Consider the following 27,996-nt stretch of genomic DNA (forward strand, 5'->3'; position numbering starts at 1 on the left):
CCGACCCGGGGGCTGGTCCGAAGGCCTGGACCATGACCCCGGGCCGGCGCCACGCCCCCGGTCCCACCCCGAAACACCACGCCCCGCCCCCGAAACGCCGTGTCCTCGGGTACTGCCCCCTGACACGCCCCTGACACGCCCCCTTCCGAAAACCCCGGGACCTACGCATGTCCCGGGGTTCTGTGCGCGCCGGCGGCCTATGGAAAATAGGCGCGCCGGTGCGCAAGGCCCTGCTCGCGTAAATCCGGGCGGATTTACGCGAGCAGGGCTTTGAAAATCCACCCGTCAATGTTTTAGCAACTTCGATAACATGCAAGAAGGAGGCATTTTCCTTACAAAAGTAATCTATGGAAAGGGGGTCATGATATGAAGTTGAAGAGAGGAAGGCTGAGAGAAATATGAAGAAATATTTCTGAGTGAGATGGTGGTAGATGCTTGAAATATCTTGCGTTCAGAGTTATAGAAAGTAAAAATTTGACAGAATTTAAGCATGTTTGAGAGTTATACAGAAGGCAGTGTAAATATTAGGAAAAAGAAATGGGGATCAAAGGCACAGAGTGTTAGATTAGTTACAGAATCCTATAACATCTTGAACAAGTGAGGACCAAAAAGGAGAGAGAAGAAAACACAATTTAAGAGGTTAGAGAGCGCTCGGAAGGAGCCTACTCTTGTGATTCATGTAAGCATCAATGACACAGGAAGGTGCAGAACAAAGGGTCTGGAAATCAAATTTAGGACTTTAGGTAGGGATTTGAAATCCAGAACATACAGGGGTGCATTCTCAGAAATGTTCCTTGTTCTACGCACAGGAACCAAGACACAGGTTGAGCGATGGAGTCTCAATATATGGATGTGACAGTGGTGCAGGGAAGAGGGCTTTAGATTTATTAGGACATGGAAAATGTTTTGGTCTTTGGGAGAATCGTGACCCTATTCTGATGGGATGAACTCTATCTTAACCTGGGTAAAACCCAGCTGAGAACATTCAAAAAGGAGATAAAGCAGCATTTAAACTAAATCATGAAGGAAAACAAACAATCACTCAGAAGCATATGGTGCAGAAAGAGGTATCTTCAAGGGATATTGGCATAACTGGGAAGTCAGAATATCCCAATAGTGATATTATGATAAAGGCTAAAGTAGCCCACATGAAATTAACTAATAAGCAGACAAATGTGAGGTATTATAATAAACTACTAATGAACAGGTTATAAATAAATAAAAAATATCATACTTTAAGATTTCTGTATGAGAATGCTAGAAGCCCAAAAAATAAGACTAGAGAGTTAGATTATATAGCATTTTTTGAAAATAAAGACATAATATGTATCTTAGGGGGGGACATTTATCTAAGGCTTATCGCACCCAATAAGCCTCTATCGCATGAGAAAAGGGCCTTTTCTCATGTGATATTATGGATGCAAATTAGGGGGAGGGGAGGAGTCGGAGTGGGGAGGGGCAGAGTCGGTGTCTTCGCTGCCGGCGATAATGTTACTAACATTATCATAGGCAGTAGCATGCCAAATAGCGCCTCCTTTCACGGTGGAGCTATTCGGTGCGAAAGCCGGCAGCTGGTGCACCACTGTGGTGCGAAGGCTGCAGGCTTTTGCAGGCCCGACTCCCCCTTTGCCCCCCTTTTCACTGGATTCATCATTCTGAGAGGAATGATGAATCCAGGCCTTAAAGACTTGGTGGAAGCAGGATAACCAATGGGAGACTATGATACCAGTGTACAAATTATATTGACATGACAGATCAGATCAAATTGAAAGAGGAGTGGCACTATATGTCAGGGATGGCATAGTGTCAAGCAGGATAAAAGTCCTGCAGGAAACAAAATGCACTGTAGAATATTTATAGATAGAAATTCCACATGTGACAGGGAAGAGTATAGCAGTGGGAGTATGCTGCTGTCCACCTGGCCAGAATGAAGAATCGGCTAGTAAAATGATATCAGACATTAGAAAGGCAAAGAAAATTGGCATCACAGTAATAATTGGATATTTCAGTTACTCCACTATTGACTAAGTCAATGTTTCATCAGAACAGAGAAGTAAATACTACTACATGGAGCAGCTAGTCATGGAACTAATGAGAGGGAGAGCTATTTTAGATCTAGTCCTCCACAGAATGCAGTGACAGGGAGCTTAGCAATAGTCATTTTAAAACAGTCATATTTGAAATGATCACTGGAAGGAGGACATAAAGTAAATCTACTGCAGAAGTGTTTAAATTTAAAAAGCAAGACTATGATAAAATGAGGAAATTAATTAGAAATAAACTAAAAGACACAGTTGCAAAAATTAAAAATTTGAGGCATGGGCCTTGTTTAAAAATACTATATTGAAAATCCAGATAAAATGCATTCCATGTATTAAAATAGTCAAAGACTATCAGAATGGTTAAATGGTGAGGTGAAAGAGGCAGTTAAAATCAGGCAGCTTTTCAAAATATTGAAAATTGATTTTCAAATGCTTATCGCGTGCAATAGCTTACTAGGGGTGGATTCGGGGCAGAGTCAGGGCGGCGAGGGGAGGAGTCGGGGCAGCGAGAAGGCGGACTCCGCGATGTCTTTGCTGGCGCTATTGGGTGCGAAAGCCGGCAGTGAAAACACCATGGTGGTACGAAGGCTGCCGGCTTTCACAGGCCCGCCCCCCCCCCCCCCCCCCTGTTTTTGCTGGATTCACCATTCTGCGATAGAAAAAAGTATGAGAGAAAAAAGTGTGTGAAGCTTGCTGGGCAGACTGGATGGGCCGTTTGGTCTTCTTCTGCCGTCATTTCTATGTTTCTATGTTTCTATGTTTCTAAATCCAGGCCTAAGTGAGGAAAATAGGGAAAAAACATAAGCCTTGGCAATTTAAATATAAAACATTAATAAAGCATGCCAGAGAATGTGGAACTGTGAGGAACTACAAGAGGATCTTGTGAGAAAGGGGGACTGGGTATCTAAATGGCATATGACATTTAATATGGACAAGTGCAAAGTGATGCACATAAGAGAAAAAAAATCCAAACTACAGGTAAACAATGCTGGGTTCCATGTTAGAATTGAAAATGATCTCAGAGCCATTCTGGAATATATGTTTAATTCCTCAGCTCGGTGTGCAGCAATGGTTAAAAATGAAATAGAATTATTTGAAAAGGAATAGAGAATAAAACAGAAAATAGCATAATGCCTCTGTGTCGATTCTTAGTGCAATTGCACCTTGAATATTGTGTACAGTCCTGGTCACTCCATTCAAAAAAAGATATATCAGAATTAGAAAAGGACCAGAGAAATTCCACAAAAATGATAAAAGAGATGGAATGGCTCCCTTACGAAGAAAGATTAAACAACTTGGAGAAGAGGCCCCTAAGAAGGATATAATAAAGATTTATAAAATCATGAGTGGTTTAGGTTACATAAATTATGAATAGTTATTTACCCTCTCAAATTCTTCTTAGACTAGGGGACATGCCATGACATCAGGTAGCAGATTTAAAATAAATAGTAGAAATAATTTGTTTACACAATTCACAATCAAACTGTGACATTTGTTACCAAAGGATGTGGCTATGGCATCTAGCATAAATGGGTTTAAAATAGGGGTTTGGACATAAATTTGCATAACTACAAGTAAGCATTAAATAAACTCATAAGTCTGGGACATTTTGCATTGAAAGACAGGGCTTCAGGCTTCAAAACAAGATAGTGGATTCTTCTTAACTCATAACACATTGTTTGGGCTTTCCTATATTTTTCTCTTGTTTAAATTTCTAGCCCACCATTTCAGTTGGAAGGCCAGGGCTTCTATTTTTACATCAAAATTGTCAATGGCCTCTGCATCTGAGCCTACTAATCTTTTGGTTTGTTGTGGCAAGGATCAACCCATTGCCTCTGATAGTGAACCGCTTGGAGGATCTACAAGGGAAGTTTGCTACTATCCTCCTTGGCCCTAGATGTCTCCTTGAGCCCAGAGGCTCAAAGGACATGGGCAGATCCAGCTCCAGGAGGTCTTCTTGACTTCTGGCAGGAATGGTCCCCCAGTGATGACATCACTACAATGAAAATTGTGACTTGAGTGAAAGAGACTTGGAAATGCCAGTGCCAGTGAATGCCATGAGGAAGCTAGAGGGCTGGCTGGGAAGGAATAAGTCAGCCTACCTGAGGAAGAAGCAGCTGCTGTGAGGATTCAGGTACCCTTTCCACTGGAGAAGCCCACATATGTTACATTAGAGACAATTTGGCTGATCATTGAGATTCTAGAGAAGACTTTAACTGCAAACATTTTATAAATCTCTACCTACTATCAGAACCATAATGGGAGACTTGGAGCTCATTAGAAAAGTTTGGAAGAGTGTAATAAGATACTTGAAATGTTAAACCAGAAGGTTGTTCAGATCTAAACTAATAAGTCTACTTTGATTAAAAATTTGAAAATTTTGAAAATATTTCTAAATCTAATAACCCATAAGATGGATTTGATTTCTACAAAGGAGATTTTATTGAGATTCTTTTATTGTTACCTCCTATATCAAAAGCCTTTTATTTAACCACTGCTTGAAAAGAGACAAAAAATGCACTTTTTCTGCTATTTGATCTGAGAGTTTGGACTTAACATTCTTAGAGACATCTGGAGAAGCACATGTAAAATCGGCAACAAAGTTACAGTAATGTTCATGCCAGCATGCAGGTGCACATTGGCAACCATGGATGTGGCCATTTTATAACTTGTGCACATGTAATAAAATGTCCTGGATGCATGCCCATGTGCACCTAATTTTAAAGAGGTGTGCAATTCCCACTTCTACCACATAAGTTGGGGAATTTTTTAAGGGGCGTGTCAGTTCATCTATCAGTTCATCTATCAGTTTGCCCAGTTAACCCCCCCCCCCCTCCCCCAGTTGAATAGCTTACTCTCCTCCACCTACTCCAAACTCTTAAAGCCCTTCAGGTATGGATAGTTTTATTTTTGAAAGCATACACCTTGTCCCTAGCAGAAGTAAACCTTCAAGGCAAGGGATCTAGGTGCACACCCAGGCATATAAGTATTTACACGCACATTTCTTGGCCAAACCCTAGCATGCCCACATCCCACCCAAACTACACCCATGCTCCACCCTTTTTTGAAAATTTTTCAGATGTGTATCCAGCAGGAGATAAGCACATATCTGGGAGGCTTTTAAAATTTGGTCGGTACACGTGATCTCGACTGGCACGCGCATCCCCCAATTGATGCATGAACTGGGCTTTTAATTGTGGACTTAGTATTGGAACCAGATTAAGACTGGATTATGAAACTGTTTTTTAGACATGGAGACATGTTATTTTGAAGAGCAGGATTAGATTGTTCTCAGTTGTGGCACGAGTAAACCAAAAGAGAAAGAAGCAACGTTGCTTTTGAGACCAAGGGTTTTACAGATTGGGACAACATTTTTTCCTTCAAAAGGTTTGAATAAGAATTAGAATGTTAAATATTTTTTTAACCTGTCCAACTCATACTCTTTCATAGTGGCAAGCTGACTTCTGAAGTTATCCTGGCATTTGTTGCTTCTGAAACTCCTGAGAATAAAGGGTTAATTCTTCCTTAATATTAGGCTGAACAATTAAGTGTTTTTGTCTGAAGAACTTGCTGATTTTATTTCTTGATATTATGCTTTTCTCCTGCACCAGAAATTAGTAGACTTTTATGTATTGCATTTTTTCTTTTGAAGCTGGTTTCTTGTTATTATGCTTCAGTTTTGCTTTATATACATTTCCTAACAAGATATGTGTTGGAATTTATTTATAATTCAATAAACAATAAAGTATAAAACAAGATTGATAAACAGTTTATAAGATAGTGTCACATTTTTTGTTTTAAAAAGATATAATATAATTCAGTAATTTGTGAGACATTTATAAATGAGTGAATCAGTTCTTGTGGCTGATTATTCTGTTTTCCAGTTGCCTGTTGTCCTATCTACTTCTAATTAGAAGGACAGCTTGCTTCAATGAGCTAGCTTTTTTTCCCAATTCTTTCAATTTCAGATTATTTATGAATTATATTTTCTGATGTTTAAGTCACAGTTTTTCAGTGATTTCAGTAACTGCAATCTATATACCAGTATTATATACAGTCATTCTCTCTCTCATCACCCCACCTGCCATCACCCTCGAGAACACATGACACAAACTCATTTCTGGCACACTTGCCACTCCCTCAGTGCACTCCTCCTCACACGTGCAGGCAGTGTTTCCAGATATCTGATGCTTCTTCAAGGAACAACGCTTAATACACAACACTGTAGTCATCTTTCAGCCTGTGCTGACAACCTCGTTTGGCAAAAAGTAGTTAGTCCTGTTAATATACAAAAGACAAATATATCTGCAGCTTTTTCAAGAGACAACACTTAATACACACTGTTGTCATAAATGCATAAGACTCATAAAAAGATGTGACTTATCTACCAACTTTTTCATAAAAATGGCTATTTATAGAGGGGTGAGACTTAGACACTTGTGCAACTTATGCACCGGAAAAAACAGTTGATATATATATATATATATATATATATATATATATATATATATATATATATAATCATGTACTATAATTTTCTACATTTATTTAAAGTCCAGTAGTAAGAAATGTCTTTGCTCTCATTTTTTGTTCAATTGAAAAACTCCATAAACCATTATTAGGTAGATTTGAGAAATCCAACAACTTAACCCTGTGAGTCAGCAACAAAGAATGAGTTATGCCATGTGCTTTTGATCTGGATTGGCCACTGTCTGAGACAGGATGCTTGACTCATTGGAACTTTGATCTGACTCAGCATGTCATATCTTATGTTCTTAACTTGTACAGTTGCATCAAGCTCCCAACAAGGTCAGCCAACATAAAATGGTAGTATGGACTTAATACACTCAGATATAATCAGGGGGAAGGTGTAAAATGTCCTAGCATCAGCTGCATATTGACTTTGCTACTACTGTATACTTACTAGCTAAGGAAAAAAGGAGAGCGTGATAGATTGTAGGTAGTCAAGCTAATACAACTAACAGCTGGGAAATATCTATAGCACAGTAGTTGGGGGGAAAGGATTAGGGATGAGAATTAATTTAAAATGAAAGTGCAAAACATGATGAATAAGGCTAATTTGTTTAATTTGGGGGCCCCCAAACTGAATCAGGGGCCCCCCAAATGAAACAATTTGTATTCATTCATTTTGTTTTAAACAAATGCATCGGGTATAGGTCTAGGCCCAATGCTGTACACATTGCCATACATCAAAATGGAGCCATCTGCAGGGGTGAATACCCTGGAGTTAATTAACTCTGGAGTGATCCCAATGGATGCCATCATTTGACAATGAAGAACCGAAGAATACAGAAGTGGTGCTCCCAGGCCAGCACCCGATCATCGGCCAAGGCCCAAGTGTCTGGACCCAGCCTTCTTGCCAAGGCCCCAGTGTCGGGCCTGGTCCTGGATCTAGGCCCTGGCATCAGGACCCGATCTCTGGGTCAGGTTGCAGCATAGGCCTTGGGTTAATGTCCGGGCTTAGGCCCTGGCGATGGGACCCAGCTTCTGGGTTGGGTCATGACATTGAGCCTGGGTCCAGGCCTAGGCTCCATTGCTGGGACCTAGCCTCTAGGTCAGGTCGTAGCATCGGTTCTGGGCTCAGGTTTTGGCCTAGGCCGAGGCTCAGGTACCGAGACCCAACCTCCAGGTCAGGTCCAGCATTGGGCCTGGGGTCGGGCTGAGGCCCTGGCACCAGGATCTTGCCTATGATGCAGGTCATGGCATCAGGCCTGTCCTCGGACTCCAACCTAGGCCAAAGCCTCGACCTTGAGAAGGCTAAGGCATGACGATCTACTGTGTCCTCGGTCTTTCATAAGTCTGAGAGTTCAGCCTAGGCCTTTCCCATGGATCCTCACTGAACTGGATACATGAGGGAAGATCCTGGCCCCGGCATTTTTCTGGAAGGGAGGGAAGGAAGTCTAGTTTTTGTTTTTTGGCCGTTTTTTTTTTTTTTTTTTGGGGGGGGGGCCGTATTTTTTTATTACTTGATTCCTTTTTTTCACACAAATCAAACGAATCAAGCAATCCAGAAACTGAAATTTGTAGGGGAAAAAACCTCCAGAAAATGAACCAGAAATTGAAAATGAATTTTTCTCCCCTGCACATCCCTAGTATGGATAAGGAAGGATAACAGCCAGAGCCAAAGCAACATAGGCAGTAAATTTGTATGGCTGACAGCTGTGAGATGCCTTTAACAAGCATTGTAGCCAGAGGCAATTAGTAGACTGGGTGGGACAAATATTCTTTCTCTGATGACATCTAGCATATTTTTATTTTTTCTGACATTTGCTCCCTTTATATCACAAACATGTGAATGAAGGGAACTAAATCTCCCCTTCCTTTGACTACTACAGCACAGAAAACAACGATTAATAAACTTTCAAGAAAGGGAGAGAAAAATGGAAAAAAAGAACAAAATCTTCACGTATGCACTACAGTCTTTCATCTTATTTTAATGTTCCCTGGCTCGCCTAAAAGAGAAGCAGTACAGATACTTTTCTAATCTACACATTAAAATGACAGAAAAAGTGTAACTTATAATATAATGCCTGTTCTGCCAAATGTCTTCAAACTATGAACTTTTCAAAACATACAGGAAAGGCTGATAGATTTGAATGATAGATCCATTAAGTGAAGACATACAGCATACACAGTTCTTCGAAGAAATCTTTGGATTGCCAGTTTGTATAAATTTTTGTAAACTATGTATTTGGCAACGTAATGTTGAACAGAAGGAATTCTACAAAAAGAATAAACTACATTTTGACAAGGGGCAACACATCAGGAAAGATTTTGAGTGTACTGTAATAATTGCCAAATGTCATTATTAAGAATCATTTCAACACTACATGCTAGTTCTATTCACTGTGCTAGCTTGGTTTTTTGTTTTTTGTTTTTTTTCCTCTATCCAAGTTTCTTATTCAAAAGCCTTCTTTGGCATTCAGGTTCCTACCTGTTGATATGAGATTGCACTACATTCATACTCACAACAGGGAACTCTTACAATGCTGTCACTGAGGCGTATGCATGGATTTTCCTTCAGTTGCCAGGAATAATGCCCTGAGAACTTTCACCTTTCCCAGTCCATCAAGATCTGGGCATTGGCTGTCCAATTCTTAGCAAGTTAGCTGAACCAAAACTTCAACTCAATTAGCAAAGACTATCAACAAAAGCAAAAAGCCAGATTATGAATCCTGCAACCCTTCCCATTTGTGGAGCTGAATCTCCTCTGCTTCACTGACTCTGTGTGAATTAAGAAGCAAGCTATTTAGCCTCTTTCTTTGTGTTTAATGTCTTTCTTCTTATTCCTTTGTTCTTAAATTAACCCTGCAGCCTTTCCATTTCAGTAGCCATTTCTGAACATCTTAAATACTTTTGAGTTCTAGTTGCTATGACTGCATATAATTAAATCGGTATGACTGTTTATAAATAACTTAAATAAATTAATACATGTAATCATTAGGGCTCTGATTAAAGATGTCTAGATTTATTTCAGACTGTACTGAGCAGGAGGATGAAACAATGATTTCATTTTGCAAAACTCTGCAGATTTCCAGAGATCCTTATCAAAAGCTGATATTTTTCATCAAAAAGCAGTAAAATCCATAGAAATCTACAGTTGTGATGGCATGAATTCATGAGGAATTCTGCAGGTAACTGCAGTGCCCTTTGTAATTTGTTTCACAAAACAATTAGGTTATGTCACATATTTTGGGGGAGTTTTGCAGTTAAATTTTGAGCATCTTTGTAAGAATGTCATACATTTCTTTCTCTGATAGACTGAAAAAAAATGCAGCAGGCTATTTAAATTTTAACTTCTACTGTACATAATATGAGGGGAATTTATTTTCCAAATTAACATAAAAAGCAAAGAAATTTGAGGGAGGAAATGTTCAAAGGATGAAAGAGGACAGTGATCCTGTGGGGATTCTAAGAAAGTCTCTTATTTCAAGCTACTTATTGTAGATAGAAGCAGTTTAGAGATGTCCATTTCCATGCATGCCACATGTATTTTAAAGTAATATATATGTTTTGGAATCTTAACAAAAGTGACTAAAGTTTACTAGTATCCATTTCTTTTCCTAGCCACTAAAACCAGAAAAAGACAGATCATTAGTGCTTTACATGAGACATAAACAAAGTACTAGGGATGTGCTTTCATTTTTTACAACATTGCCTATTTTGTTTCATATTGTTTTTAAACAATTTATTTAAATTTCTCATTTAGTGGGCAGTAAAAGGTAAATTTTAAAAGTCCAATGCACGCATCAGTTAGGGGATGCGTGAAGATGTGGAGTGGATTTTGAAAGCTGCTGGAATAGGTGCGTATATGTTGCTACATGCACAAATGAAAAGTTTCCAAAAAGGGATGGGGAATGGATGTGGTATGGGTGGGTCATAGGCATGCCAGGAGTTTTACATGAAATTTGCACGCAAATAAGTTTGCACATTGGTGTGCACCGGAGTGCCCTGCTGTGTAACTTTACTTCTGCTATGGATGAAGTGGAACTTATAAAACAAAAAAATCTAGAAGGGCAGCAGAGGTTTAAAGATAAAGAGTAACAAGAGGTAAGGGAAGCTATTAAACCAGGGGGGGGTTTGGAAGTCCTATCCCTTAACTGGGCAAACTGGGAATGAACTGAGCAAACTGGCAATGGCATTGGCTTCACGTGCCTTTTAAAATTCCACGTGGTAGAAAAGGCATTTGCGTGCCCAGGCATGTGCCCACTTAAAATTGAGCACACGTGGTCAGGCTATTTTATAACTTGCGTGCATATGTTATAAAGTAGCCGTGTCCCTGTGTGTGGGCTGATAAACATGTAGACTTGTACACCCTTGCACCACTTTGAAAGTTACCGTTCCTACGAATAATGTAAAAAAAAAAAAAAAGAAAGAAAACCTAACTAAACAAAATAAAAGAAAAATGGATGAAAAAAGAAACAAAACCAACCAAGTTTTATTGATGCTCACTCTCATTATATACACAGTGAAGCAATTCTTATTAACATTAACCTGATCTAGCTATGGATTTCACCTCCAACTTTCCCCAAGCCCATTTAACACTTCCCCCCCTACCCCCACCCATTTTTACTCTGCTCCCAGTGAAAGGAAAGTCTTCATCAGACTGTTGCTTGAGAAAGAAACCATTTATTGGATACAATTGGTTGCAGCAGCAGGTCAACTGAATAGAACATTTCAATCATTTGATATAAGCAAAACACCATTTAACTTCCAAAATACCCACAGGTATCCTCATCTGCTGATTTCAGTTCATAAGCACTCAACAAGCATTATGAGAAGCACTCCATCAAGCATCATGCCGATGCAGGGTTGGCTGCAGAAACCAGCCCCTCTACACAATTTGCAATCTGTAGGATGGAGGGCTGTCAAAGCCTTGCCCCTTGCACTGACTTGCAATTGGATCACTGATTATCGGGTAAACATTGTCTGCATTGCGATGCTGACTGCATTGCGATGATATCTATGGAAATAACAGAATTCATGTAGGCGTATGCAACATAATTCTTTGAGTGGTGAGCAGACCGGTCCAGGCCATCAAAGCCAAAGACTGGCAGACAACTCATCCCAGCTCTCATACATAAGAAATGTAGACACAGAAAGGTCGATTACTTTGGTATTCCTTGTCTGACCAGCTTATAAATGAATACTTGCTGTGATCCTTTGGATGTGGTCAACCCTGTCACAGCCCACAACAGTGAAACCTCGCTTGTCAAGGGCCTAACTGTGGCCATGTCTTAAACGTGATGCACATAGCAGAGACCCTCTGTAACCTCATATTGCAACATACCTGACACCTGACAATGAACAAGCTCCAAATTGGAAGCTATATCAAATCAGTATCACCATCATCCCCTCAAATTGTTTTGTGTCAGTTGTTCCATCAGACAGGATTATCCTGCTCCTTCACTGCCCATATCTGATACACTGCACTGCAAAACATACATAGTCACCAAACATATGGAAGCCAAATCAAATGACTACAATAACTGTTTTTATATACGTTACTCCTTTACACTCAGGGAGAAGAGAACCAGGTGCCCCTTCTAGTGAGATCATCAGCTAGATGAGATGCCCACATGAGATACGGATCTCAAATGACATTTTTTATCCGGCAACAATGTCGAGTGTAATTTATCCTCAACTCAGAATTGTGGTATATTATGTACTAAGTTTAAGTTCCCCTGGGTAATGCAATCAAGCTCAGTGTTGAGCATCACCATATAATTTAAGCAGCCTGTCATAAGAAATGGAGGGGATCTGCAGTCTATTACTTATCGCAGTGGTTCTCAACCTTTTTCCCATCCTGACACACCTGACAGACCTCGCTCACATGTGTGACTCACTGCTCATTACAATTCATGGCAGAAATGAAAACTAAAGGTCCAGTATTATTTTTATTGTTAAGAATGATTCAAGGGAAAGATAAGTTCCCCTTCTGAACAAAAATTGCATAAATAGTAAACATCCCATACCAAAACACCAATTTCCAGGACTCAAAGAGTATCCACCTTACCTAAGAAAAGGCAACACTGAAAATATTACACCAGGCCTTAAGTCACCAATACATCTCCTATTAGGAAAACAGATCAAGTCAGGCTGCTATAGAGCCCTACACAGAAACTACACGCCAGCAGAAAACCTCACCTGAGTCACATGTGCTGACCCTCACCTAACAAAGAATAAAGAGACCATAAAGCATAACTAGAAACATGCAGACCAAAACTGAATGGAAACTGCAACAAGCCAGAGAGACTGTGGGCCGGATTTTAAAAGCCCTGCGCACGTATATCTGGCCGGATTTACGGGCACAGGGCACTCGCCCGCCGGCACACCTATTTTGCATAGGCCGCCGGCGCGCGCACAGCCCCGGGATGCGCGTAAGTCCCGGGGCTTCGTAAAAGGGGTGGGGTGGGGGCATGTCCGGAGTCAGGGGGCGGTTCAGAGCGGGACTGGGGGGCATGGCGCTGGCCCGGGGGCATGGTCGAGGCCTCCGGACCAGCCCCTGGGTCGGGGGATGGCGCGCCAGCAGCCTGCTGGTGCGTGCAGATTTACGCCTGCTTTCGGCAGGCATAAATCTGCCAACAAAGGTAGGGGGGGGGTTAGATAGGGCCGGGGGGGGGGTGGGTTAGGTAGGGGAAGGGAGGGGAAGGTGCGGGGGGTGGAAAGAAAGTTCCCTCCGAGGCCGCTCCGATTTCGGAGCGGCCTCGGAGGGAACAGGCAGCATGCGCCGGGCTTGGCGCGCGCAGGTTACACAAATGTGCACCCCCTTGCACGCGCCGACCCCGGATTTTATAAGATAGGCGCGGCTACGCGCCTATCTTATAAAATCCAGCGTACTTTTGTTCGCGCCTGGTGCACAAAGAAAAGTACGCGCTCGTGTAAATTTATAAAATCTACCCATGTATGTAGTGTAACAGAGGAAAAAGAGAAACTTCACCAGTCCTCATAAAACAAATCAAGAAATATAAAATCAATAGCAGTAAAACCATACTAACAAAAAGAACAGATTTCAAAATAGCTGATTAATGGAATATCCAATAATTAAAAACTCATATCAAAACTTTCTAGATACCAATAAAATAGTTCAAAATAGACACAAAGACCCAATAATGAAAAATAAGGATAAAAAATGCTTTTCTCTGCATACCTGGGAACATTTGATATCCAGGTGCCCTGAGATTGTTTTGAATTAGCAGGAGGACGGATGGTTTGCTTGCAACTTTGTCCTCTCTCTGCCACACACATACTCTGTCTCTCACACTGGCTCTCAATCATGCTTTTTCTCTCTCACTTACATAGGCTCTTAACCACATATTTACACACATGCTGTCTGTCTTTTCACACTTACACACAAACAGGCTTTCAATCACACACTTGCACGCATGCGCTCTCTTTCTCTTACTTACACACAGGCTCTCAATCACATTCTCACATGCTCTCTCACCTATATCAGCTCTCAATCACACATAGACACATATGGTCTCTCTTACTTATACACACAGGCTCTTAATCAAATAGACACATGATCTCTCTCTCTTACACATATAGTTTCTCAATCATACACTTTCATTCATGCTATCTCTCTCAAACACAAAGGGCCTCAATCACATACAAGCTCACAATCACACACACTCTCTTTCACATAAACATGTTTTCAATCACTCATTTACATACATGCTGTCTCATACACACACACACACACACACACACACACACACACACATACAGGATCTCAAACACATATGCTTGCTCAATCATTCACTCCCTCTCTCCCCCCACCAAACTAGCTACAGCAGCAACCTCCTCCATTTCCTGCCTTAGCAGCAGCAGCAGGCTTCTCCACTTCTAGCCCTCGCGGCCTCGAGAAAGGACTCCCATCCGGTGCGGGGGCTGACGTGGCTTCTCTTTTGCTCTGTTTCATGCTGCTCTTCTACAGGCTATGCCTTTCTTCTTCGGGCCGATGATGCATGCACTAACATGGTCTTTTCTTACCGCGCGCGTGGCTGCTGCACACCACTTCCTCTTCCAGGCCATGGGGGGTGGGAAGAAGAGATCGCATTCCGCCTGGGCTATCCACATTTTAAACCTGGGCAGAGGATGACTTCCTATTTCACTGGGGCAGGGGGAACAGCTGGGTCAGTGGGGGACCGGGAAGTGTGATGACACACCTGTGTGAACTTGGCGACACACTGATGTGTTGCGACACACCAGTAGAGAACCACTGACTTAGCAGATTAACAAGACGGTTTTGTCGTACCATTTGAATCTGTGCTAACAATATCTCACGTCCCTTAGGAGTCACAAGCAAAAAAACTTGTGCAGAGCTACCTGTCCCAATGAAGGAACCAGAGAAACAAAATCACCTCATACCCTACAGACATACAAGGGGCTTACAGTACTTCTGAGAGAAAGAGGGAGAGCGAGGGAGGCTGATATTCCATAAACCAGAGGTGCAGACCATGCTGCCTAAAGCAGCGCTTTGACAGCTATTTGGCCAGCTACAGTCCTTAAGAGCCACAACAGGCCAGGTTTTCAGGATATTCACAAAGACTATGAATGACATAGATTTGCATACAATAGAGGAAGTGCATGCAAATCTATCTTGTGCATATTCATTGTGAATGTCTTGAAGACCTGGTCTGTTTGTGTATATTGAGTATCAGTATAGGCCACCACTGTATTAGATATTAGTTGTGAAGTCATATTACGCCTTGAACTAGTAAATTACTTCTGTTATATTATGCCTTTCGAGAAAAATAGGCCAGATGACTTATTGGAGTAGTTTGTTCACAGCAAGGCCTAAACATTAAGGAGTTGGGCAGATAGTATAAATTAGGACTGGGCAAATAAGCAAATGTTGTGTGACACAGCACTTTCCATGGATCAGGCAGTGCCAACATGGAAATGATCCACATGGCCAAAGAACATCAGAATCATTGAAAGCCCCAACTGTCACTCTTCCAAACTTCAGAAGGGTGGGTGAGGGGGGGAGAGGGCAGTGACACACATGAACTCATCACCATGGATAATCTCCCTCCATATCTAACTACAGGAGAATAGGGATGTGCATTTGTTTTGAACAAATGCACAATCTGCAACATATAGGTCCCTATTTGTTGCATTTGTTGGGTTCCAAAACATATGGCAATGGACTTGTGCTCCTACCATGTGACAGGGGATGTCCAATGGCACAGGTAGCCCCTGTGACATAGTAAGGGCAAAGGCTATTGGTGCCATTTTGAATACTGACAGCCGACGGCCCGAGTGCAGGAGATTGCTCCAGGACCCCCGCTGGACCACCATGGTCTTTTGGCAAGTCTTGGGGGGGTCAGGAGTCTCCCCAAGGGTTGGGATGGGTTTTGTTTTGTTTTTTAACTTTAGTGGGAAACGAATCCCATATGTAACTAATGGATGAATCGGGGTCCCCCGAAAACGAATGTAACAGATTTGGGTCCCGACGAATACGAATACCGAATCAAACGTATTCGTCCCTGCTGCACATCCCTACAGGAGAAAGGAGTAGTATTGTAGTATTGTAGTGCAGGCAACTGGCGTAGTTAATTATCTTGACTTCTGCATATGGCTGCCAGTGCTCCTCCATTGCTGCCTAGAGCAAGTCTCATCCAATGTCAGTGTACCTTGTCCTTATCCCTCTCAGTCTGTGGATAAGACCGAGTCTGAAAGGACTCAAAAACAGAGACTCAAGAGGGGGAAGATAAGGAACTGCTGTGTGCATTGTCTGTATTGCAAAAAGTGAACCCAAACGATGTGCCCTATATGCAGCCCCATTAATGGCTGAACTCCAGTGCTCATGCTGTAGCTAGACACAAGTAGCATTGAATTATTATACATGCTTTCAGAAAGGAACTCCTTCACATTTAAGAGCCCCCATTGGAGACTCTGGTTGCTGTAGTTACTGAGAGCACTGCCTAGGTGCTGGTCTGAATCTGAGTATTGGTCAGCAGTCATGGCAAGCCTGCCAAGAACCAGGGCATGTATTCCCCTCCCCAAATAACCACCTACCCCTGGAAAGCTCCATCACTTAGACATAACTAAAGAAATAAGAAATAATTAGCAATATAAGTGGAAGAGATGCATTAAGCTGTATCAACCTAGTGTCAGATGCATATTGTATTTATTATTGCATTTGTATGCTACCTCTACTGAAGCCCAAGGCAGTTTATACCAAAACATATACAGTAAAATCCATAAAAACAATTAAACAATCACAGTGTCAATCAGCAGGCACCAACTCTAAAATCTATAATACTAAGAGGATCAAATCAGTAGTTCCAAGATTTAAATGTCTAGAAATGGAGCACCATATGTTAAAATTACTCCAAGAAGGTTGTGAATGCTAAATTATGAGGAAATTAACAGCTAAAAGCTCAAACATGCTGCATTAACTGAAGAGGGCCTTAAGTTCAAATACTCCAATAGTTAACATTAGGAGAACAAAGCTGTAGAAAGCAAATGACACAGTACATGTGATTTAGAAGCAAAATAAAGTGGTTACCGGTGAACATGTAAGGCAAGTCATGGATGCACATGCTCTTTTCCTTCCCTAAACTGGCCATGGACACCTACCTTACCCTTGCTATTGCATCACTGGATCCCATCCTCCACCAGCCAAGCTTTGGCAATGCTGCATTGTTGGGAAAAAATCCAGGACTATGAAGACTCTATTTTCCTCTACATTGGACAAACTTCTCCTCTCAATACCAGACACCATATCCAAAACATTAGCAGACATCATCAACTGCTCGCTATCCCAAGGTTCCTTCCCAGAAGACCTCAAACAAGCCTCACTCAAACCTCTTTTAAAAAAACCCAACCTGGACCTAAAAGACCCCAACAACTACCGTCCAATAGCTAATCTCCCTATCATAGCTAAGATTATGGAAAGGCTTGTGAACGCCCAACTATCGGACTTCATCGAAGACAACAAAATTCTATCCGCCTCACAGCATGGATTCCGCAAAAATAGGGGCACAGAATCCCTACTTACCTCCCTAACAGACCTACTCATCTTAGGTACAGACAAGGTCAATCCTTTCTATTGATCCTTTTGGACCTCTCAGCAGCTTTCGATACCGTAAATCACGCTATCCTCATCAAACTGCTAGCTGCGATAGGAATCTCTGGTTTAGCGCTCTCCTGGTTCAAATCGTTCCTAACCAACAGAGGCTACAAGGTAAAAATCCAGAATAAAGAATCATCACGCCACGACTCGACCATCGGAGTCCCACAAGGTTCCTCTTTATCCCCTACACTCTTTAATATTTACCTCCTACCACTATGTCAACTCCTCATCAACCTCAAGTTAATACACTTTCTCTATGCAGATGACATCCAGATCCTGATCCCCATCAAAGAATCATACTCAAAAACCCTTGAATACTGGGAATCCTGTCACCTAGAAATCAAAAACCTCCTCAACAGCCTCAATCTGGTACTAAACTCCGCCAAAACTGAAGTATTACTCATAACTCCTGATAACAATCTCACAACCTCTCTGCCAAACAACCTACAAACCACTCATGTAAGAGATCTAGGTGTGCTAATCGACAATAAACTAAACTTCAAATCCCACATCAATAAAACCACCAAAGACTGTTTCTATAAACTGCAAGTTTTAAAAAGGATAAGACCACTCTTCCATGCCAAAGACTTCAGAACCATCCTCCAAGCCCTCATTTTCTCAAAATTGGTCTACTGCTGCTCCACTTTACTTGGCCTCCCCTCCTCATACACAAAACCGCTCCAAATGGTCCAAAACGCAGCAGCCCGTCTACTGACAAACACTAAGGAAAGAGACCATATCTCCCCAGTGCTACAAGACCTCCACTGGTTACCAATTCATTTCAGAGTCATTTATAAATCCATCACCTTGATATACAAAATCATTCACCAACATACCACAATCGATCTACAAATTCCTCCCCGCTTCCACAAATCCACAAGACCGACCAGGGAAGCCTACAGAGGATGCCTCATTGTTCCACCCACGAAAACCACTAATCACAGCACCTTAAGAGACCGAGCCCTTTCCACCGCAGGCCCACAGTTATGGAACTCCATCCCTCCAGAACTCAGAAACGAACCATGTCTCCTAACCTTTAGGAAAAGACTCAAGACATGGCTTTTCAGGCAAGCCTTCTCGAACTCTACCTAATATGCACCATAAACAAACTCTCTACTCAGAGACTGTACATATGAGACACCATATTTATATTGAACTTTTGTACATAATTATTCTCCTCTATCTCTTTCTATTTCTTACATTCCCAGTTCATTAGCCCTTGTTAATTGTAACTGCTTCTCTTCATCACGTTATTTATGTTTTTTGGTTGTATTATCCGCACCCCTGTTTTCTGTAAACCGACATGATGTGAACGAGTTCATGAATGCCGGTATAAAAAAACCTTAAATAAATAAATAAAATAAATAAAGAACTTCACCATTGAAACCCTGGATAGGGAGTTCCTACCACTGCTGGCACACAACAAAGACACAATGTTTCTCTGCTACGCAATACCCAATGCAACCGGCTGCAACTGAGTCCATGAGGCTAGGTGAATTCCAGGTCAAGAAAAGAAAAACACGTGTCCTCTTTTTTGCCAGCGCAGACAGAAATGGCTCTTCATGTTGTTGTTTTTTTTGGTTGTTGTTGTAGGTGGTTGCACTGAACCCTGGCAAGAAGGAAGCTGCTGAACTACCCAGATAGGTGTCTAACCCCACCGTTCACAGTATGGCACCCCAAACCTTAACTCCTCATGATGATCTACTGTTTCCCATCCTCCCTGCGAGACTCTGAGATAAAACTGACTTGCTGCCATGGGCAAAGATAGCGGGGAAGACTTCCCTTTAGTTCTGGCTCCCTCAGAGTATTGTTATTATTATTATTATTTAATAAGAATATTATTGTCATGTGTCCCCTATTGGGGAGCACAGTTGCTATGGGTTGCTGCCTCAGTGGGCCTTCTGGCTGGCTTCCTGAGCTAGACCATGCCAGTGGGCTGAAAGGAAGGAAAATGTGTTTTTGCTTTGGTTTCCTACATTAAAGAACCAGTCTAAGTGTGGCTAGTGAGTGTTCCTTTTTGTCCCCATGGCAGATTGTGCCAATCCCTTTTTGAAAGACCCACAGCTTCAGAATTTTTTTTCTTTTAGATTACCAACAATCAGGGAAAAATATTTTCAGTTGGAGCTCAAGAGAGCTAGGGTTTCTTTTGCCTTTTTGATTTTGCTTGTGTGCTGTGAGCAGCCAGTGTGCACATGGAGATAGAAGGGCCCACACCCACGTGGGGCTCAAGCAAAAGATTTTTGTGGCCATAGGAAAAGTCATCCTTTCCTTTCTTCATCATCCCAACTTGAGGATACACTTAAAGAACAGCACCAATAAATAAAATTTGTAACCCAACAAATACATTTGCTTCAGCAGCAGTATTCAGAGTTTGCCAAAACATGGAAGCAAAGGTTTCAGCAGTTGGAGACAGCCCACACATTGAAAGCTGTCCTGGGAAAATGTTGCCTAGTCCCCAACTTGTTACCTCCTGAAATCTTTGAAAGGAACAGAGAATGTTTTACACTTTCAGATTTATTCAGATTTCTTTGCGGGTGACACAAAGAAGCCATGCAAGTTAGTTAAACTACTGACTGGAGATGCTCTGAAATGATCTACTACATTGATGGAACGGGACCCAAACACCACATAGGGTATTTTCCTCCAAGAATTCTAAAATATGTTCTCTGATCCCTATCAAAAACATACAGCAGAAAGGGAGTTAATGCAATTACAGTAGGGAATGGATTCTGTTTCATCCTACACCACCTATTTTCATCAGCTTCAGGTGGACATGGGATGGGGCAAAGAACTATTGTGGCACCAATTCTGATTAGGTCTAAAGGAGGAAATTAAAGATGAACTGGCCCAGATTGAGTCCTCCTTCCATCTTGGAGGAGTTATGCATCGACACCGACTTGGGAGAGCAGCAAGAGGAAAAGCAGGGGGGTCTTGATTTGGTCATGCTTCCCCCTAAAGAATGTCTCTGTAGAAGTCAATGATCAAGATGCACCAGAGCCAATGCAAGTCTATACCTCACCCTCCTGGAATCTGATCAATTGCGGCGAGACTCCATGGCCACAACTGCCGCCCTGGTCTACTATCTCAGCTGTGGAAACTTGGGACATTTTCTGGCATAATGTCCTTACTGGGACTACTTTCCAAAAATAATCTAAACACCCAAAGAGAGAGTTCTCAAACATCCAGTGACCTATAGGACAGGACCTATTCTCCAAATAGTGGAATTAGAAATAAGGAAGAACAGATTGCCTCTGCAGTACAATAACAGATGTCACAAATCTGGCAATGAGAGGCAAATTTGAAAGGCCTATATTCAAGAAGAAGGGAAATACTGAAGCCACTGATATCCCAAATGGATAAACTGGACTCCATGGTTCTACCCACCTTAGCCAATCTGGACAAAATAGTCTATTATATACAGAAAGATTTGTGGGCCTGAAAAATGGGCTACTAAGAGAGACTGAGGAGGTTATTACAGGATATTTTCTCTGTACAAACTTTACAGAAGGAGCCTTTGTAAGGGTAAAAAAGAAATTTCACAGACTTGGGGCCAGCCATACTGGGAAAAAGTCACCAAGATAGATTTACAGCATGAAATTGTTGTGGGACCCATCCAACCAATATGGTAGTGAGGAGGAACTAAGATCCATCATGACAGGGTCCAAGGAAGGATATCAGATTCCATTACCATGGGGTTAACTGGCTAGATGGACAGCGGGACCTTCTTTCATCCATGTAGGGTCTCTTTGGATGATGAATGAGACTTTGAAAACTTGACTTCTTATTTTTCCTACCCAAAGTCCATAAATCTTACATTTCCCTTGTCATAGGAGGGCTGAAGAAATCACTGGCTACAGATGCAAAGTGAAAGTAGCCTGTAAGGGGTGAAGGGTAGGAGTGTACAAGGATAAAAAATGTGTTTTGGGTTTTTGGTTCATTTTCAGGAGTTTTTTCACATGAATTTTGGTTTGTAGAATGTTTGATTTGATTCATTTGAATGGAAAAAATAAATCAAACATAAAAAAAACAAAAACAAAGAAGAAACTGAAAATGGGGCATCCTGGCCCCATCACATATCTCTCCCATTCACTTGAAGAAATGCTGGGGCCAGAACCATGAGGACAAAGTGAGGCCTAGGCCTGGGTCTGAATCAGGCCCTGCTGTCGGTCCTGGGTCTGAGCCGAAGTCACAGCATTGAGACCCACTCTCTGTGCCAGGCCATGGTATCAGACCTGGGCCAAAGCTCTGGGCTAGGCTGAGGCCCAGCCATCAGAACTTGGCCTCTGGGTCTTAGCGTCAGGGCCTGGGTCTGGATCAAAGCCTCAGCATAAGGACTCAGCCTCCAGGCTTGGCTGCAGCATTGGCCTGGGTCTGGGCTCAGGATTAGGCTGAGGCCTTGTGTAGACCAAGCATCCTACAGTTTTAAGACTGATTTCAATCACCTAAATCTTTTCAATATTGACCCCATATTGTTTAAAAAATGTAACCGAAGAATTTGGGGGTAAAAAAACAAGTGTTGTTTGCCATTAGGAATTCTAAAACACAGTGTTCGAGATTTTTCTCTCTTTATTTTAAATTCCAATGTTTAAAAAAGCAGACTATAAATGAAATAAAATTAATAAATACAAATACTTTCGCAGATTTCAGTTATATTTACACCATGCTGGGTGGTTTGTAGTGCACAAAACAATCCATATTTTTAGGTCAAGACATAGTCACCTTTGTCAACTTCCATTGACCCTTAAGAAAATGAATGACCCATAAGAAAACAAATAATCTTTAATACATAACATGATCCTGAATTAGCTTCAAGCTTTAGCAGATCCTTTTAAAGAGCATAATACTAATGGCATGTAACATGATGCCAACGTGATCTGTAGAAGTAGTAAGAATAGCAGATTCTAATGTAAGTTCAATGTCTACCAGCCACTATAACTGTACAAAAAAAAAAAAAAATTCCAATCTCAAATTCTAATTTTCATCCTTTTTTTTTTTTATGTTTGGTTGCTAAAAAATAATTACAATTATTTGTTTTCAGCTAATGAAAACTGAAACTTGTCTTTCATGCTTCTCATTTTTACATTGCATTTCTTCTTTTATTTTTATGTAGTGTAGAGATGCATTGGATCCTTATTGTGCCACATGCCCTCTTTAGAAAAGGACATGTTTGGGCAGTATAGGTAAATGGACTAACCCAATTCCAAAAACATCCCCAAGGGAGATGTTATAGTGAGTGGATCATTCAAGCAAATAATATAGTGACCCTTTAGAATAGAAAAAGATGAGAGTAAGTTAGTGGATATGTCTTGCAGGATTGTTAGATCTGTTTTGTGCCCTTAATAAAATGCTACTGGTCCAGAGGAAAAGGCTGGCAAGATGTTTTACTCTTTTTATCCAGACTACCACTCCATGGAGGAAAATATTCCAACTTTTGACTTTCTATCCGAGTACTTGGAGTTACAGTCCTAAGATCTAGAACCTGGAAAGGAATAAAGTTCATGGTATAGGAGGTGATATCCTACTGGGGGTTGGTAATTGGATAAAAGGAAATAGAGAGTTGGATAAAATGCTCAGTTTTCCCAATGGAACAACATGAATAATGGATTGCTCCAGGGAATTGTACTGGCTCTAGTGCTTGTTTTTTAAATACATATATGGCACCCCAGATGGGACAATATATAGGTGATTGAAATCAGTCTTAAAACACATAAATACAACTGCTTTAATAATTCCTACACTGTTCAGCCAAATTTTAGCTACACAAAATTGCTGAATACAAATATTTAGCTGGACAAAAAAATGGACCAATTTCAGGCATGCCCACATGTTTTTTTCAAATGTTAGTGCAAATTGTGCATGAACAATTCCATTTGAACAAATGATTATCTTAAATCTAACTGCACAATTTTAAGTGTGGCTGAATATCCAGAGTTAAATGTTTAATGGTAACTGGTTAACTTTATTCACTGAATTACACCACCCTTATGTGGCTGATTTACCCAAATTTATGGATCAGAACAATGTGCCGCAGAAAATATTCATCTAACTTGATGAATAAAAATAATCACAACTGGACAGGCTTTGTAGGCTGTAATGCTGTATTGTTTGGAACAGAAGATCCAAGTTAAGTTCCCAATCCTCAGAGGAGATTGGAATATAACTCCTGCTCCTGTTAGATGATTTGACTTCCAGCGCTGCTGCCTGCTGATTTTGTCTGTAGCGCATTGCATGCAACAGACAATAGATTATATTATACAGCACAGATATTTGTCTGATACCAAGTTCTTGAAAAAAGTATCAATTGTTTGAACCTATATTGCATCAAATTTTTTCTATATTGGTTAATGTTTGCAGTTAGCCAAGTCACAGCTTTAACTACCTATTTTGATTAAGCAGATAGCTAAAATGCACAGAAGACATAGGTTGTACGTGTTTATACAAAATAGCAATGCTTATGGGTGGCCCCCCAGCATGGATGTGTGGGCACTGTGAATAACCAGGCGCCCAATACACTTGTGCTGGCAGCCACCCCCACCACACCGGTACCTTGCCTCCGCTTGGAGGGGAGGGGAGGTCCAACCCTCGTCCCCTCCGCGTGCTGTTAGGAATGCTGCTGGCATCGTGCTTCTGGCACCGCAGAATGCCGTAGTATCTATGGCGGTGCCGTTGATGACGTTGCTCCCACCCAATTGGCCCGGCATCGGGAGAGGCGACATCATCAAGATGCGCCTCGACACCAGGTTACCCAATTGGCTCGGGGGAGCGTGTATCATTACATCGGGGGAAGGGTGGCTGGTGGGCAATTTAAAACCCACCAGCTTCCCTCGGCTCAGCCTCTTTCTCCTTGGCCCCCAAGCTGAGTGGTTTGTTTCTGTTCGGAGCTCCGTGCCTGGTGTCCCAGCTGAGCAGTGTTGTTCAGCACTCACACTATATATATAAAAAAAAAAATTTAATCAAAAGCTCTATGAAGTTTAACCACTTCCTTGCTTTAAAGGAAGACTGAGCTTCTGCAGCTTTCCATGGGGAACTTTGCAGGTGGACCCTGGGCTGTACAGCCCAGTAGGCTCTAAATATTAGAGTTGCCTGCCATTTTCCACTGCACTCTGGCCAGTTCCTGTCTTGCTCCAAAAAAATAAAAATCTTATCTTAATTTGTTGCGATTCAGTCGATACCCTCCTGGGTCTAAAGCTGAGACAGTCAAAGACCAATCAGGGCGCCCGAGGCCAAGTCATCACACTGTCAGCAGTTAGAAGTTTGGAGACATGTCCGATAGCAGCCGTAACCCTGTACTTAACCCTACTATCCAAAAGGGAATGGTTTATTTTTGCTACACCACGACAAATCCCTTTTACGTAGCTATCAGTTTTCAGCTGTGTTCAAAAACACCTTAATGGAGGCGGGGCTTCAGAGTAAATGTTTTGGCACTCACTCATTCTGCATCAGAGCCACTTCCAATGCCGCCACTGCCGGAATCCCGCAGGCAGTGATACAACGGTTAGGTCGATGGAGGTCGGGAGCTTACACGTCATACATTAGGTACAATGACGCTTCTCCTGTGCTGGAGGGGCGGCCAGTCCAAGATCCCCTCCGATGGATGGGGGGCTTGCTTTGTGCCAGCCCAGGCTGAGATCCCATCCAGTTCTTGGCAGTCATGACACCTGTTCCGGGGACTCACTGGGCGTGAGATCCCCACGGCTCCACTTGGATGGAAACCAGAGTTATTGGCATCTGCCCAGCAGCAATTTTGTAAACATTATTGACCGGACTCGGCACCTAAATTAGACAGCCCTGTTAGAGACTCTAATAAACTGCTGCGGCCTTTGCATCCAAATTATGTGTCGCGTTTTCCTTGTGTGTAATTGGTGGAGTCTAGCTAGCCCATGAGTGTCCAGGCTGCCTGGTTACTTCATTGGAAAGAAAATTGTAGAACTATGGGTCTTGATATCAAGCTCTAAGGGGGGGCAGAGGAATCAGTGACAAAATCAGGAAATATTTTTTCATGGAGGTAGTGGTAGATGCCTAGAATGGTCTCCTGAAGGAGGAAGTAGAGACAAAAACAGTGACAAAATTTTAAAAAGTGGTGAATAATCACCTTGGTGGCAAGAGAATGATAATGAAGCACTGGGCAACTTGAATGGAGCAGTAGTGATAACCCAAAACAGCAGTGATATGACTGCATAATGCTTCCCAGAAAGCATGAGGCAACCTGCAGGGAGCAGCAGTTACGTACAACCCTAAACAACACATGGGGGAAGGGAGATGTATGCTGAGACCCTTGTGGTAATATATGTGTATTTATCCAAAGTAGATAAATTGCTACTGGGAAGACTGGATGGGCCAGTTTGGACTTTATCAGCTGTCATTTATTATTTTACTATGTTTTAATTTAGAATGGAAATATTAACATCACTCTTTTTATTAGCAGATGTCATTAAATCGGAAAAAATGATTAAAAGTATATGCACAATTCAAGAACCTGAAATCATTTAAGATTAATTTACTTACAAAGTCTGTATTAGCAACAGATGTTATATGCTTTGCAACATGCTATACTTAATAAATATAGTCCTTAAGCTATAGTTGATATGCAGTAGCTAGTTTTTAATATTGAATCTATGGTTTAAAATGTAAAGAAATACAGAAATTCTTATTTGTGATTGGAGTCAATATATCAAGGACCTTTTCACTAAGGCCTTTCTCAGGCTTTCTGAGAATGCTGGTTACACTGGGAAAATATCATGGAGTCACAAAGAAAAAAGTGAGAGGAAACTGACCTTTTTTTGGCACACAAACCACTCAGTCCTGGAAGAACCATTAAAAAGAGGATCTGTAAAGTCTATAGAAATGTTTCTGAATGACCCACCTGTCTGCAAACTTTCCAAATAATAAAAACAAAGTGGTAGCAATTTATAAATCTAAGCAGTCAGGTGAACAGTCATTCAGCACAATTGGCTCTTTATCTTTACCATTCTATCTGGTTTGGAAAGCTTTCTCCCTTTAAATTCTTTCATCAGCATTTTTCAGAATAGAAACATCTTTAAAAAAGTTAACAAAAAAAAGCCTGTGGTTTTGTGATTGGAACTAAGTAAGTAAAAGACATGTTTTCTTAAGGACAAGATGTCAGAAAGTTAATATTCATTACTGTTAAGTCTACTTTCTAGCGCGTTTTGTGAACTCTGAATATTTAGTCTGCAGACTTTTTCTGGTAATCTGGAGCATGCTTTTCCAACACAGCAGTGAGATGAAAGAGTGATGTTATTGTGTGCTTAGCTTGCTTGTTACTCACAAAATAAAGATGTTTAGCATAATATTTTTGTCAGTAAGTTCGCAACATTTTTTCTCTTGAGTTTTGTGTTAGATAATCCACTCAAAAGATTTAACTGATTAAAAGGGAAACCAGAGTAATAGAATAAAACATTTCCAATGTTTATCAGTGAAGTAGTTCATAAACTGTGCTAAGGTTGCCTCAAACATGCAATTTAAATGACTTAGATGCTGGCCTATTTAACTATTCTGAATGGGTATTTTCTGCATTTAATCCAGAAGTGGTTGCTTGTCAGTATGAATCCAGCTGTATATTCCTCTTTAAAAGGATTACTACATAGATCCAAATACTTTAATATAAAAGATAATACATTTGACTTGTTCACATCAGACTCTATTACAGGCTGCTAAAATAAACACAAATGTCAGTCCTCCCAATTTATTTTTTCAAGTCCAATCTTTTTTATTGAATTTTACAAACACATTGAATTAATCAACAATCAACAGTAAGTCCTGCCAGTTACTATATACGCAGGGACCCTGGTCTCCCATGATTTCAGGACTGTGTCAAGGAGTGCAAAATTTGACTCCTGCTGTGGAGCTGTGTGGTCTCTCACTGAATCACAGGGGATGAGGGGCCCGTACAGAGGAAGCAGTTGCAGGGGCTGGCCAAGCACAAATGCAAACATGGATATGCTCCTTGCAGTACCTCACCCTACACAACTTAAACTATACAACTATACAACTTAAACTAGCAATTCTTAAACCTCTTCTTAAAAAACCAAATCTTCCGGCCACAGATCCATCTAACTTCCGCCCAATAGCCAATTTGCCAATGATCGCCAAAATTATGGAAAAGATAGTCAATAGACAACTATCAGAGTACCTGGAAGAAAACTACATTCTTGCACCTTCCCAGTACGGTTTTCGTAAATCGTTAAGCACTGAATCCCTACTTATCTCTCTCACCGACAATATTCTAACTAATATGGATAAAAAACAACCTCACCTCCTTATTCTTTTAGATCTCTCTGCGGCTTTTGACACTGTCAACCATTCATCTTTATTACAAGGTCTGATAGA

The 27,996-nt window shown here is 41.3% G+C and overlaps 1 protein-coding gene across 8 annotated transcripts in view; it reads right to left on the bottom strand.

The window, feature by feature from the left end:
- Positions 1 to 27,996, bottom strand: part of ANGPT1 (angiopoietin 1) — a 749,830-nt gene that overhangs the window by 645,808 nt on the left and 76,026 nt on the right. The window lies entirely within an intron of this gene.

This window comes from Rhinatrema bivittatum, chromosome 2, assembly GCF_901001135.1.
Source record: "Rhinatrema bivittatum chromosome 2, aRhiBiv1.1, whole genome shotgun sequence".
In the NCBI taxonomy this organism is placed as follows: domain Eukaryota; kingdom Metazoa; phylum Chordata; class Amphibia; order Gymnophiona; family Rhinatrematidae; genus Rhinatrema; species Rhinatrema bivittatum.